The 13,847-nt window shown below is 37.5% G+C and overlaps 2 protein-coding genes across 3 annotated transcripts in view; one reads left to right on the forward strand and one right to left on the reverse strand.

The window, feature by feature from the left end:
- Positions 1-12,717, reverse strand: part of LOC148954339 (uncharacterized) — a 159,584-nt gene extending 146,867 nt beyond the window's left edge. The window contains exon 1 of one of the 2 annotated variants that reach the window (XM_089086270.1): positions 12,637-12,717. The gene's annotated coding sequence lies outside the window, so the exon portion shown is untranslated. Of the gene's footprint in view, positions 1-5,572; positions 5,688-12,636 lie in introns of those variants that run through there. The other variant, XM_089086271.1, reaches the window with a different exon arrangement.
- Positions 12,718-12,777: 60 nt separating this feature from the next.
- Positions 12,778-13,847, forward strand: part of LOC148954341 (uncharacterized) — an 85,514-nt gene continuing 84,444 nt past the window's right edge. The window contains exon 1 of the mRNA XM_089087046.1: positions 12,778-12,916. The gene's annotated coding sequence lies outside the window, so the exon portion shown is untranslated. The remainder of the gene's footprint in view (positions 12,917-13,847) is intronic.

Here is a 13,847-nt window from a genome sequence, read left to right on the forward strand (position 1 = left end):
TTCTATCCAAAGGCAGCAAGTTACAGTTCAGTGCAACATTCGCCTTGAAATTTACAAATTGAACATCTGGTAGAAACAAATCCTTATCAAATCCAATACTAATTTATCTACAGATTATACGAAGTGTTTTCTTTTAACGTTTTGCATTTGTTTTATAGCTTTTGTCTTTCAAGGAAATAAAATTTATATTTTGCAAGCCAACTATGATAAAAAAAAAAAATCAAAAAAAATATATTGATCCCAAACAGAATTTTAATATAGAGATATACAGTACAAACATGTAAAGATGGCAGTATTGTCAAACCGACTAAGAACAACATTTGTAAATTTACAAGTTCCATGTAATCAATACTGCCATTTAATTTTGGACTTCTTTAAAATAAATATCATCAGAGAACCACTTAACAGCACTCGGAAAACATTATGAAAACCTATGATTTTGTAAAACAAATTGTAAAAACAAATTTCTGGTGGTAGATGGGTAACCAATAAGATGGTGCTAGTAAAAATGTGCACGAGTGAGAGGTATATTGCCCTTCATATGTTTAAATATTTCATAAAGCTTTGTCAAAAAAGTAATTTCCTGCATAAAGTTCAAGGTGATGGGTTTTTACCCTATCATGGAAAGTTTTATGCAAAAAAAACTTTCAGGAATGGATCCAGAACCTGAATTATACCCTATTATGATCTTTTGATCTATTTCCACCTTTTCTCTCTTTAAAGGTCATTAATCTCTGACACGGTGGTGTCAATTGGGAAACAGGGTCCCTTAAGTTTTAGAAAAATATCTTTTTTGGGGTATTCCCTTTTTTGGCGTTTTCATTTGTAAAAAAAAAAAAAATTATATTACATCCTTCGTTTTGAAAAACATATTTTGCCTTCCCTCCCCCCAAAACTTTCAGAAATAAATCAACTGTTCAATGAGGCCTAAGGGACACATTTGAGCCTCAATCCTTGGCTTGATTTTGATTTATAACCGTTTAAATGACAAATATTTGCTAACTTAAAAAAAATATATCAGAAACGCTTGAAATCCTACTCAAGTCAATGGAATTGTGTTTTTAACATAGATTGACAGAAAACCACAGAAAAAAAATTCCAAAATTAAGACAGGCATAGACATGTTTACCATGCGATTATAAAATGATTGGGAAATAGGGAAGGAGTGGAGATAAAAGCTTGAAAACAGCTTCCTAGGGAATCATTGAAACCTCCTGCATATGGATGACTTGATCACTTAAAATATCATTCTTTTAACCTTGCATTCACACATATACAGTTTAATTGTGAAAAAAAATCACATTTTGGTGCAAAAATTATTTGCCATTTTGAACAGCATCATAACTGATTTACATGAATGAAACTATTAAGAATAGAGCCAGAGCCTAAATTATCGGGTGGGAAGGTTATTTAAAGTTTCTAACTCCACACTTTTCCCATCAAAAGGGAGTAGACCTCCTATCAAAAATTTGCTAAAACTATGTGTTATAAAAATGGAACTTCTATGCACAAATCTACAGCAAAAATGGGACTGTCCTAATTAATTCGGTACTGAAAGGATAAAAATTATACCCAATGCACCTTTTAACATTCGTTTGAGATGTACTAATAACTACCCTCAAAAATGTACTTCACCCCCCCCCCTCTCTAATGGGGTTAAATATAGCCTAAGACTATATACAAATATTTGCTGATTTTGTTGATTTGGATCATTTTTTATGCTTATTTCTAGCCAACTTCTGGTTCATAATACCAAAGATAGCCAATTTGAAAAAAAAAACTTTTGTAAACAGCTTAGGTGTAAGTTACAGAGAGAGGCTGGGATGTAATTGTAATGGCAATTATCCATATATTTGGAAGTAACATTGCATGGTATATGATACCCGCTTATCACCCCTATAGCCATATATGACTGTGAATCCTGGACTCCAACATCAAGCTTCTCCATAATCTCAAGGTCAAACTAACCATCCTCAACAAAATAAAACTGCAGCAGCTAAGATAGCTAGGGCCCATAAAACGTATGGATAGCACTCGTCTCCCAAAGATAGCCTTCGATGGCCAGGTACATGGTTTCCAACCTAGAGGGCACCCCCCTCCAAATTTCTCTTCCCTTAGCCTACCACATCTTCTCTGCCTCACAGAAGACAGAAGTGCATACAGGAGTTACATCAATCGAATAGTGAAGGAAGAGGCCCCAAAACGACCTCCAAGGATAGGTGGGACTTAAGGCATGTAAACGATCATTGCATGGGGAATGACATGGTATACTGATGTCTGTCCTAAGTTATAATCATAATAAATCACCAAAACTTTCATTGCCAGGATCAGCCTGCCCTGCGCAATCAAAAACATTTTATTACTAGGCGGATAGCTGCTACAGCCAGTAAAAACCTTTTTGTGGACAACCCAGGCTACAGCCTACTGCTCAAAACAGAGCAATCACCTACACTTTTCATAGTTCAGGCCAGTCTACTAGTCTTACCTTCCACTCCTACATCATCGCAAAACTTCATCCCAAGCTGAAATACGTTTTGATAAGAGCTTGAGAACAATAATTCAGTGATTACAATTGGCTATTACAACTGCTAGCAACTCAATGCGGAACTAATCAACCTCAGACTAACACAGCTACACAAGCTCCTCCCACATCCTAATCTATTCAAAGCCTTCCTCTTTATACCTTCCCAGGAGGTTCTAATTTCCCTTAAATCTTCCTTGCAACCTCCTCCCACCCCATTAACGAACAAACTGCTTTTGTTTGGCTGAAAAGACAATTCTTTGTAAATCCACCAACCTCCACCTACAGAATGTGTCCCAGCCATCTCAACCTTTCTCTCATTATAACCCTAGAAAGTGATATACAACCACATTTCTCATACATCTTACTGTCTGAAATTCTGTCATTCAGCTCAAATGGCTACACAAGAAAAAATCCATAGACAATCCCTCAGAAAACTATCTAACAAATCCTCTTTTGTCGTTCAGAGTGCCCACATTTCAGAACCTTCCTTGACTACTGTAATCACTATTGCTTCCAAAATTCTAATCTTGATTTAGACTTATCCTTCTATTCTTCCAAACTTTTTTCACTGTAAAAAAACAACATGGGCATTGGGTATTCTACTTTTAAAATCTTTGCAACATCTACCATATTTACTAGTAATACTACCTAGGTAAGCAAAGCTATCCACTTGATTGATCTTCTTGTTATCAACATAATCATATATGTGTGAACTCAGCTACTTTCTAAGATGACACAAGACATATCATTTAGAATTTACTATTCTGTACATTACCTAAGGCAGAACTTGCAATTTTGTATTGAAGTTTAAGACATGTATATGGGCAAAAAATATGGCTCTCATAGAAATCTCATATTTAGAGATAGGACAAAATCTTATAAAAGCCTTCCTGGACCCTGAATTGGGCTTAAGACCCACCATTGATGGTTTAGTCCCCCCAGCCTAGCAATGACTGTGAAAAGTACAGGGCAATGCTCCCCTCCCCCCCCCCCCTGCAAGCAAAAGGACATTACAAAAATGTATAAAAGCAGAAAATGAGAAAAAATTCCATTTTTTATGTAAAAAACTGGTAGCAATTATCCACCCACTGGAAGATTTCCTGGCACACTTACCAAGGCTACCCACTGCCTAGTCTAGTTGCCTTATCGCAAACAAAATTTGTTTTACATTCTCAAGAGGCAATTTCCTTAGTAAAATTTTGGTTCATGGTCTTCTTGCTATCTTGGAAGGTTGTTGATTAGGTTAGTGAATTATTTCTAGAAATTATTCCAGGAGCAAAAATGTACCCATGGAAGGTATTACCAAACTATTATGTCTGTCCTTTTTTTTAGAATAGAATATGATTTATTGGCTAAAATAGCACAAAAGCTAGCATAAGCACATCAGAATTATCATAACAAAACAAATGTTATGGGATAAACATAAAACAAAAAATTGAATCAATAATAAAACAGATGTTAGGGGATAAACATAAAACAAAAGTTATATCAATTATTAAAATGGGAAACAAAATAGGGGACAAAAGAGTTTTTGTACCTCGTGGTCTACATGGACACAGGTCCAGTTGGGTATTTGGAGCTCTACGAGCATTGAGTCTTGTACTAGAAAGGGTTGAGGGATTTTCTTTAAAAGGTGGGAGAAAACGTAAATAATCGCCAGAACTAAGGCGATTGTCAGTAAAGTTCATGTAGAGCATATGACGTTGTGATTCCAATGGAGTAAGTTCAAGTCCAGCAAACCTTCATCGCATGTAGTATAGGCTGTCCCCAGAATACTTTAATTGCTCTTTTTTTAATAATTTCAATTTTAGAACATTGATCTTCGGTCAACCCAGGGTGCCAGTCAGGGAAAGCATATTCCATACATGGTCTTATATAAGAACGATAAATTGTTTTAAGGCTTTAGGTTGATATGGAGAACCGTTTGAGAAGGGTGAAACATTTAAGGAGAAAACAACCTGACTTAAATAAGTGGGAAATGTGGGAGTTCCATTTAAGGTCATTGTCCAACTGCACACCAAGCAGTTTAACCATATTTAAATTTGGTATATTGATAGGGGGTATATTTTTAAAAAAAGAAAATAACATGAAACTTCCAGTGCTAACAAATTTATTACATTACGGGACCTATCTAAATTCTGACAAAAAATGTTTTATGTTAATTTTAAGTTTTCAGTCTCTTTTTCATTTGCCTTAGTTTTTGAGAATGCAATTCCAGCTTTTTCAGTAGAATTTTATCCAATATCAGGTTTTTTTCCTAAACTTAAGAAATAGATTTACAGATTTTAACACCTTATACATTGGGACTGAGTGAAGGTATGAGACTCAAAGCACTTTTCTTATGCCTCATTTGAGCAGATGATCTATTTTGCAAGATTTCACTTTTATAACACAAAGATTGTCAATGGAATTTGATACCTTAAGTCATTTTGTGAGCCTCATTATTGGCTGACTGTCTCAAAGACAAGGGCCCATTTGTGAATTCTCCCAGGGGACTTTCCATCATCAAGAGCTATTGAGAAGCTGTGGTTTGATAATGAAATTTGAGTAAAATTGCAATGAAGTTTTATGCTCCCTCTGTTGGCAAGGATTTTAATCAAAGCAAAGTTCAATCCAAACCCCTCTACCTATACACACTAAACCCCTATGCCCCCAATAACAGTCAATAGGGTTGATCTAGAGACATTCATAAAAAATTTGACCCAAACAAATCAGTGGGACCTGGTGGTGGACAACCAAGGCTTCTAAAAGAATTGCATATTGAACTGTTAGGCCCAATCACTCTATTTTTTCCAAAAATCCCTTGATGGAGAGTGCATCCCATAAGATTGGTGCACAGGACATATAACCCCCATATGCAAGGGTGGTAGGAAAGAATATGCAAGTAATCACAGGCCAATCAGTATCACCTCTGCAGTTGGGAAGCTTCTAGAAGCCATTGTTAACACTGCAATCTTGAAACATCCTACAACCAATATATTATTCTTATAATGTCAATATGTCTTTAATTATGGCTGGTCTGTTGAAACAAACCTGATTGATACTTACAATTATGTCATCAATCTTCTAGACTACGGGTTCCCTGTAGACATTATACTAATGGATTTGGCAAAGTATGCCATAAAAGACTTCAAATCAAGCTCCAAGCTATTGGGGTGAATGAGGATGTGGTAGAATGGGTAAGCCAATACCTAACAGATAGGAAATAGATGGTTAAAATATTTGGAAGGGATGGAAGGATGTCTCCAAGGTGGCTGCAGTTGGAAGTGGTGTGCCAAGGCAGGGGTGTCCCAAGGCTTGTTTTATTTGAGGGGCGATCTTCGTAAATTTTACCGAATTGCTACCTGATTTATGCCAAATTTTCTGCAAATATAAAGAATTTTCCTAAATTTTGGCCGATTTGGAAAAATTTCTTTCAAAATTTTCGCCTTCGGCGAAAAGTTTTACTGAATGGCAAAAAAGATGGGGGGTGCGTCCCTCCCCGTCCTGCCTCGGGACGCCCCTGGTCCCAGGTCACAGTATTGAGCCCAACTATATTAAACATATACACAAAACAAAAATCCTTAATAGCAAAGTAATTCTCCATGCTGATGATTCATAACTTATTGGTTGTGCAGACACAACAGAAAATATTGAGTCAACACAAGTGGACCCTGATGCATTCACTCACTGGACAAATATTTGTAAGCTTGAATTCAATAAAGCAAAATTCAAGACTCTCCACCTTGGGAAAAGAAACCCACACACTCAGTACCATATGAATTGTGGTGATGGGTTCCACTAAGCTATTTCCAGCAGCCATACAGAGAGAGATCTTGGTGTCCTGGTAGATGATGAGTTGAATTTTCATATTCATGCACAAGCAACTATTACCAAGGCTAATCAGACACTTGGCTTAATCAAAAATATGTTCACTAGCAGATCTCCAACTGTAATGACTAAGCTATATAAGAGTCTAGTTTTGCCAAGACTAGAGTTTGAAATGTGTTGCATGCCTAATCAACAAGACTGACCAAGCAGCTATGAAATCAGTCCAGAGGAGGGCAACAAAATGTATTAAAAACCTCTGTGATGTCCCATATCCATCCCATCTCCATAAGCTCAGAATACCATCTCTAACATATAGATGCAAACAAGGCAATGTGATGACAGCATACAAGCAACTAAATGTTGAGGATACCATTCCTAACCTTTTCCAACCAGACAATTCAAAGAGAACTTGTGGTCACCCTCATAAGCTTTTTCAGAAACAAGCAAATACCAGACTAAGGAACAAATTCTTTTCAAACAGAGTTGTCAGGCTGTGAAAATTCTTCAGTGAAAAAACAGTGACCTCTACCACCATGGATGTATTCAAGTCATCAGTGCACAGGGAGTGGCTCAATAAACCATGGACCACTGCTTGGGATGCCAAAGAGGATTAACTATCATCACTGAAGCTGGCAGACACAGGATTCAATCTATCACTAGCAAGTGCAATTTAAGGTAATTCAGGTAAAGCTGGTACCACCAGAGGTAGCTCCCAAGTCTATTAAATGGCCCTAATGATAATTCCTTTGGGGCTATTTTTAATGTTAACTAAAAAGGTATGATAGAACAGTTTTAGAGATTGACCTTTCCTGAACCTTAAAAAGAAAATTTTCCTCTGTTCAATAAGAAAAAAGTCACACTTTCCAGTTGTTTAAGGTCTCATTATCCGTGCTGAAAAAGACCGAGAGTCACGGAAAAACAACATTGTTGCATACGGTATTGACACTTCCATTGATGACACTAATACTCTCAGGCAGTTTTTCTCAACTAAGTATGGAATTCGTTGTGGTCCCATAACTACTATCTATCACCTAAAGCAGAATATACAGACTAGCAATCCATCCAGGAATGCGGCACTGCCCCTTTTGTTTACTGTGTTATCCTTCCACATTCAAAAAAAGATCTTAAAAGAGTCTTTCTCCAAGAAAGGAGCAGTAAAGTTCCGCCATGATTGATCGAAACAAGATCAAGAGAGATATAAAGCACTTGTTGCAGAGCTTAAGGACAGAATAGCTGGTGGTGAACAAAACCTTGCAATCCGTGACCTCCGTATTGTGTCAAAAAACGCGAAAAGCGGGAGAAGTCTCTCCTCCGAACCCGATGCAGATGTAGAATTCCAAGTTGTGAACTGTGTAAATAATGTAAATATGGGTGTTACCGAACGTGTTAGTGCTTTTTCTACGGAAAGACTCTCATCCATGACTAGTGACAGCTCATTGGAGAGCAAAACAAGCTCTGGAAGCTACTACACTGCTAACTCGAAGGCGCCAGCGACCACTTTAGGCAAAACAGATGAGGACTCAGGTCATCCGGGAAAGGGGACCAATGACCGGAGTAAGCAACACCAAAAACGAGTAAGTATAGACTTTTATGCTCTAATTACTAACGTTAACCAACTTCTTAACAAATTGAATGAGCTCAAATCCGTGATTTATTCAAAAAAGTCTGATTTGGTCCGATTGACTGAGGTTGGTCCCAAGTCCAGTAGAAATAAAATTGAAGATTCCCACGTTAAGATTCCAGGGTATGGTGTCATGTCAAACCTACAGTCTTCAGAAGGCAGGTGTGGTACGTTGGCGCTATTCAAGACATGTTATAGTATACAATCATTATGTCTCCCGGGTAACTCACAATTTGTTGAATCTGTATGGTTTGACCTATGTGATGACAGCGGTGGAGTAATAACCAGAGTAGGCTGTATTTACAGAAGCCCATCTGCCTCTAATTGCCAAGAAACCGAGCGGACAATAGCAACAATGCTGCATAAAACAACTATGAATTACACAGGGAACCTTTTTATAGCTGGTGATTTCAACTTCCCTGACCTCATATGGAAGGATGGATATCCATATATACCTGTACTTACAAACAGAAGCAGAAGCACGAATCTATTCACAGACTGCCTTCACAACCTTAATCTCTACCAGATTGTCAAACAAGCTACTAGAGGCCGACTTTTCCAGAGACCAACTCTACTGGACCTAGTGTTACTACTGGACCTAGGATAAAGACCAGCTTCAGAACTTAAATTACTTACCTCCTCTAGGAAAGAGCGATCATCTAATCCTAGAAGTGAATGTGTCATTTCGTAAGATAAAAAATGATTAAATAAAGAAAACTTATGTAGACTACAGGGCAATCAGAAAAGAGCTGGAAGGCGTAGTTTGGTCACCTTTACTTCAAGGGGACGTCAACCAACAATGGGCTAACCTAAAGGACGAGCTACTTACACTTCAAAAAAAAACACACGTCAGTAAAACTCACGCCAAAGCCCAAAACACTGCCTTTCATGACCCCTGATATACGTAAGGAAAGAAACAGGAGGGGACGGTACTGGAGAAAGTACAATAAAAGAGGGAAGGAAGAACACTACCAAAAGTTTGCCAAAGCTCAAAACAAGCTAAGAAGCCTAACTAAACAACTTTACATACGGTACGAGTCCAAGCTAGCTGATGATAGTAAGAATAACCCGAAGAAGTTCTGATAGTACGTATCAAGTAAGGACCACAGCAGACGGTCAGTAAAAGCACTCAGTACAGATGATAGCAAGGAAGTGACCAACTTGAAGGACATCACCGAACTCCTCAACAGGCAGTTTGCATTGGTTTTCACCAATGAACCAGATGGTCCTCTTCCTCATAGCCCACCATACAACATCCCTAACCTGATGCCACCTATTCTACTCTCCCCCCTGTTGTCCAAAAGCAACTTGAAGTGCTAGACGTCAATAAGTCCGCCAGTCCTGATAACTTGCACCCAAGACTATTGAAGGAGCTTGCCAAAGAAATTGCACAACCACTATGCAATATATTCCAACTGTCACTGGACTCAAAAAAGGTACCCAAAGACTGGAAGCTGACCCATGTCACCCCAAAACTCAAGAGAGGTGACTGCACCAAAGCCAAAAACTACAGACCCATCAGTCTGACCTCAGCAGTGGTAAAAACCCTTGAGCGGATTGTGAATGGTGACATTCTGACACATCTCTGTAATAATAATATACTTTCCCCCAACAAGCATGGATTTCTGCCTGGCAAATCGATTGAGACCAATCTCCTTGAGACATACAGCACCATAACAGATCACCTGGAGAAAGGAACCCCTGTGGACCTGATTTTACTGGACCTAGCCAAGGCTTTCGACAAGGTACCACACAACCGTCTCAGATTGAAACTTTCAGCAGAGTCCCCCAAGGTACTGTCTTGGGCCCTACCCTATTCCTTATATACATCAACAATATGATGAACAGAACAGAAAACAACATCACTCTCTATGCCAACGACTCCAAGCTGTTTGGGCCTGCAAACCAACAAAGTCTGCAGCGTGACCTTCATAAAATCCAAACATGGGCACAAGACTGGCTACTTGAATTCAACACATCAAAGTGCAGTGTCCTTCACTTTGGAAGCAACAACCCCATCACCAGTACAACATGTCCGATCCCAATTCACTGGCTAGCTTAGTACTAAAGACAAGTCCCGAATAAAGAGATCTTGGAATGCTGATAGATGAACAACTGAAGGTCCACGGCCACTGACAACAAGCAGTTTCAAAAGCAAATTCAAGCCTTGGTCTCCTCAAATGCACTATAACCAGCTCCTCTTATAAAGTCTTTCTAAGGCTCTATAAGGGTATAGTTAGACCCGTTTTGGATTTTGGTACGTGTCTCACCTCCCCTTCTTATAAGAATGATACCAGTCTAATTGAAGGAGTTCAGAGACGTGCCACGAAGTGCATAGCTGGCCTACAAGATCTCCCATACAACAAGAGACTGGAACACATGCAGCTGCCAGCACTTGTCTTCAGACGCTGCCATGGTGATATGATGCTGACCTACAAGTATAACGCACAACCAAATAACCCCTCTCTACCAAACATTCAAGTCAGCACCATACAAGAGGACACTCACATAAGCTGTCAAAACGTTTTGTTAAAACACAAATGCGGCAACACTTCTTCTCTGAGCGTGTTGTCAACAAATGGAATAGCCTTCAAGCTGAAAAGGTGACTGCACCTACGGCTGCATCCTTCAAGTCCAGACTTGACAAGGAATGGAATAACAAGCCATGGAAATATGAGTGGGACTGTCCGTCCCACTCAACTACTGACTGATGCCAACTTTATTATAATGAGTGTCTTGCTAGGAGGCTGATGCCGCTTGTCATGCCCAACCATCTTGCATACTCAATCCGAAGTTGCTGTTGTGCGGTGGTGTCAGCTCTATACCACTGAGAATGGTCCTTACAGGCCATACCTACCTCGTGGCGACCGCTACCAAGTGGGCTTAAATTGCATCTCTCCAGCTGACCTCTCCTATGGCGTGTCACTGGGCCCTAACACAGTGACGAATTTTTGCCATCATTTGACCCGGAGCACAACAGATCCAGTTTGGACCTTAATTTGCTCTGAAGTGCAATTAAGGTAATTAAGGTAATTTAAAGGGCTTTCCTAAGATTTTTGGGAAACAAGGTGTTGGCTTTTAGTTTTGTTTTTTATTCAGATTTATTATTCAACCTTTACAAGCTATGGGAAGACCATCCAATCAGTTCTGAATAATTTGGCAAGACAGACTAAGAAGGCCTATAATGACCAAGATAGGCTGACCTTTCATGTAGTGAATCCTCTTACAGGTCAGTGCCTTCTGGATGGAGATGAAGCAGAGATATGTGCTTTGAAATATTGTCCCAGAAGATTATCAAGGCTCTGGACATATTCCTGAGAGTTTCAATCACCTAACTCAACTACTTTACAAGATATCAAAAAACATCTAGCCTAGAATTTTACCAATTCTATTACAATTAACCAAAATGAAGCCTCATGTTGAAGTAATTCTAGTATTAATCTACAGTTAGACCTAGTCACTTCAACATCAGTGTAAATTTGGGGCTGTTGAGAAACACTATAGAACTCTATAAACCAATTAAAAAATCCAAAAATACTTAGGCCTACTTACAACATTCCTAAACCAATTCACTTAAGGTCCTTTCCTAATGTACAAATATATAGCATAAACTATATATTTCCTATGCATTTTGCCATACATCACTTTTGTTTCAACTTCATACCTATAAATTAAATCAATATTAACAAAATCAAGAAACAATACTTTTATATTTTCATGCTCTTTTCCGTGCTCAGTCCTTTTTCATGCTCTTTCACTATTGCTTCTATTGCAAATTGCATCTTGAGCCCTTAAAGGGGCCCCAAAGGTATTTTATATGAATTATGAAAGAGCATCAAATGATTTTTGATGCTCTTTTCTTTTTTCATTTTATATGAAAAAAGCATCAAATGCTGTTTTCATTTTCATCCTAGCTAAATTATATGGCCCACTGCAAATTTACCTTCAAATTTACACATCTCCCTTTCCCCCACCCCCCGAATCTACAAATATATACCCTGATTTGGAATTTACCCTGAATTGTTGACAGCAAAGTTTCAAATTGCAAAATTCAGTGCAGTGTAGTTACAAAATGAAACACCTTTGGGGCCCCTTTAATGACTCAAGATGGAATTTGCAGCACAAACAATTATTGTATTATGAAAGAGCATAAAAAAGGCATCAAATGGCATTTTCACTTTCATCCTAGCTAATTATTGTGCCACCTGCAAATTTACCTTGCCTTTTATCCTTGATCAATTATATTGAAACTGTAAATTTATACAGTTCTTACTTCATAGTATGCAGAAAATCCATAGATAACACACTTTGTGGCCACTTGCACTATATTTTACCCCTAACTCCCCTAAAATTTGAAAAATATATAGCCCATATTATATAGGATCTCCTATGCATCACTCCTGTTTCAACTTAGGCTAATACCTATAAATTGAATAAAAAATGGCAAAATCAAGCAACAGAAAAATACAAGCGAAATATACAATTGATGCTAGGCCCAATTGTGCACCAATTCTAAAGCCTAATCTTTACAAATGCCAAGTAGCCTAGACTAGGCTATGTTCAATCATCTTGACCTGAGGAGCCATGAAATAAATGCGAGCAAAAACACATGCTTTTATTTACATTGCTTTCCTCCCTTCTTTAATTTTCTACAATTAATTAAATATAGAACATCTGGTACCTAGAATATACTTTATATAGGCTAGTGAAACTGAAAATGTAACGAAAAAGCGTTTTCAGATTTTTAAATAGACCTTTCTTAGAGCGCCATCTAATAATAATAAATATAAAAAAACTTCATTCGCAGTTTCTGAATTGAAATGAAAAACATTTGCATTCAGCAATGAATCAAATATAGGTACGAATTGCAAGTAATTGCAACAATAGTCAGTAAGCCATAGGAAACCAATTTAGGTTGAAGCCAACAAAAGGATTAAGAAGTCGTGATAATTAACTAAGAAGTAAGCACATTTTAAATATTTTGAGCGTTCTAGTTAAGTAGTTATTTTCTGGTAAAAAGAGGATTTAACTTGGGAAAAATCAAGATCATTTTTAATGCTCTTTTTAATTCGGCAAAGTGTTTCGTATTTTACACATATTCAATTAAAATTACAATTGTTAATTTTCTATATTAATGTTTCAAAATTAATAATTATTAATATTAAAACAAATAGTAGATGCACTAGAAATAAAAAAGGATGTGGGCACGACTTACACGATTACTGCTTTTCAAATTTCACCATAATGAAAGACAATACATTTTCAAATTCTTACTTCTTCTTCTATATTGGTTCGACAATAGATGAGTCATTGAATTGGACACTGAGTTTTAATCAATAAAATGGGCATTTCATATTTTTCGAAAATATTAAACATTTTTAATTTCCGGCTACCTATAATTATTACATTCTAAAAGGCTTCCGGTAAAGGGTAGGCAAAAAATACAAAATTCCACATTTTTGCAGATAAGAGCTTGAAACCTCTACAGTAGGGTTTACTAATACATTTAATCTGATGTTGAGATTTTCATTAAGATTCTACCACTTTTAGAGGGTGTTTTCCCCTTTTTTTGAAAATAAGACAATTTTTTCAGGCTCGTAACTTTTGATGCGTGAGACTATAGTTGATGAAACTTATATATTTGAAGTAAGAATAGAAATCCAATTCTTTTGATGTATCTTCTGGCATCAAAATTCAATTTTTTAGAGTTTCGGTTACTATTGAGCCGGGTCGCTCCTTAGTTACAGTTCGTTACCACGAACTGTTTGATAAATAAATTTCTACCTCCACCCTCCTTTTTGTCTTAAGGCTCAATGAGAGTTGGAATGTTTTGGCATTAAACTGCACCCTTGGAGTCATTTCCCTGACTCCCTAACTAGCCAAAATATTTTT

This window comes from Artemia sp. Qi Xiang Cuo, chromosome 3 (genome assembly GCF_049724085.1).
Source record: "Artemia sp. Qi Xiang Cuo chromosome 3, ASM4972408v1, whole genome shotgun sequence".
NCBI lineage: Eukaryota > Metazoa > Arthropoda > Branchiopoda > Anostraca > Artemiidae > Artemia > Artemia sp. Qi Xiang Cuo.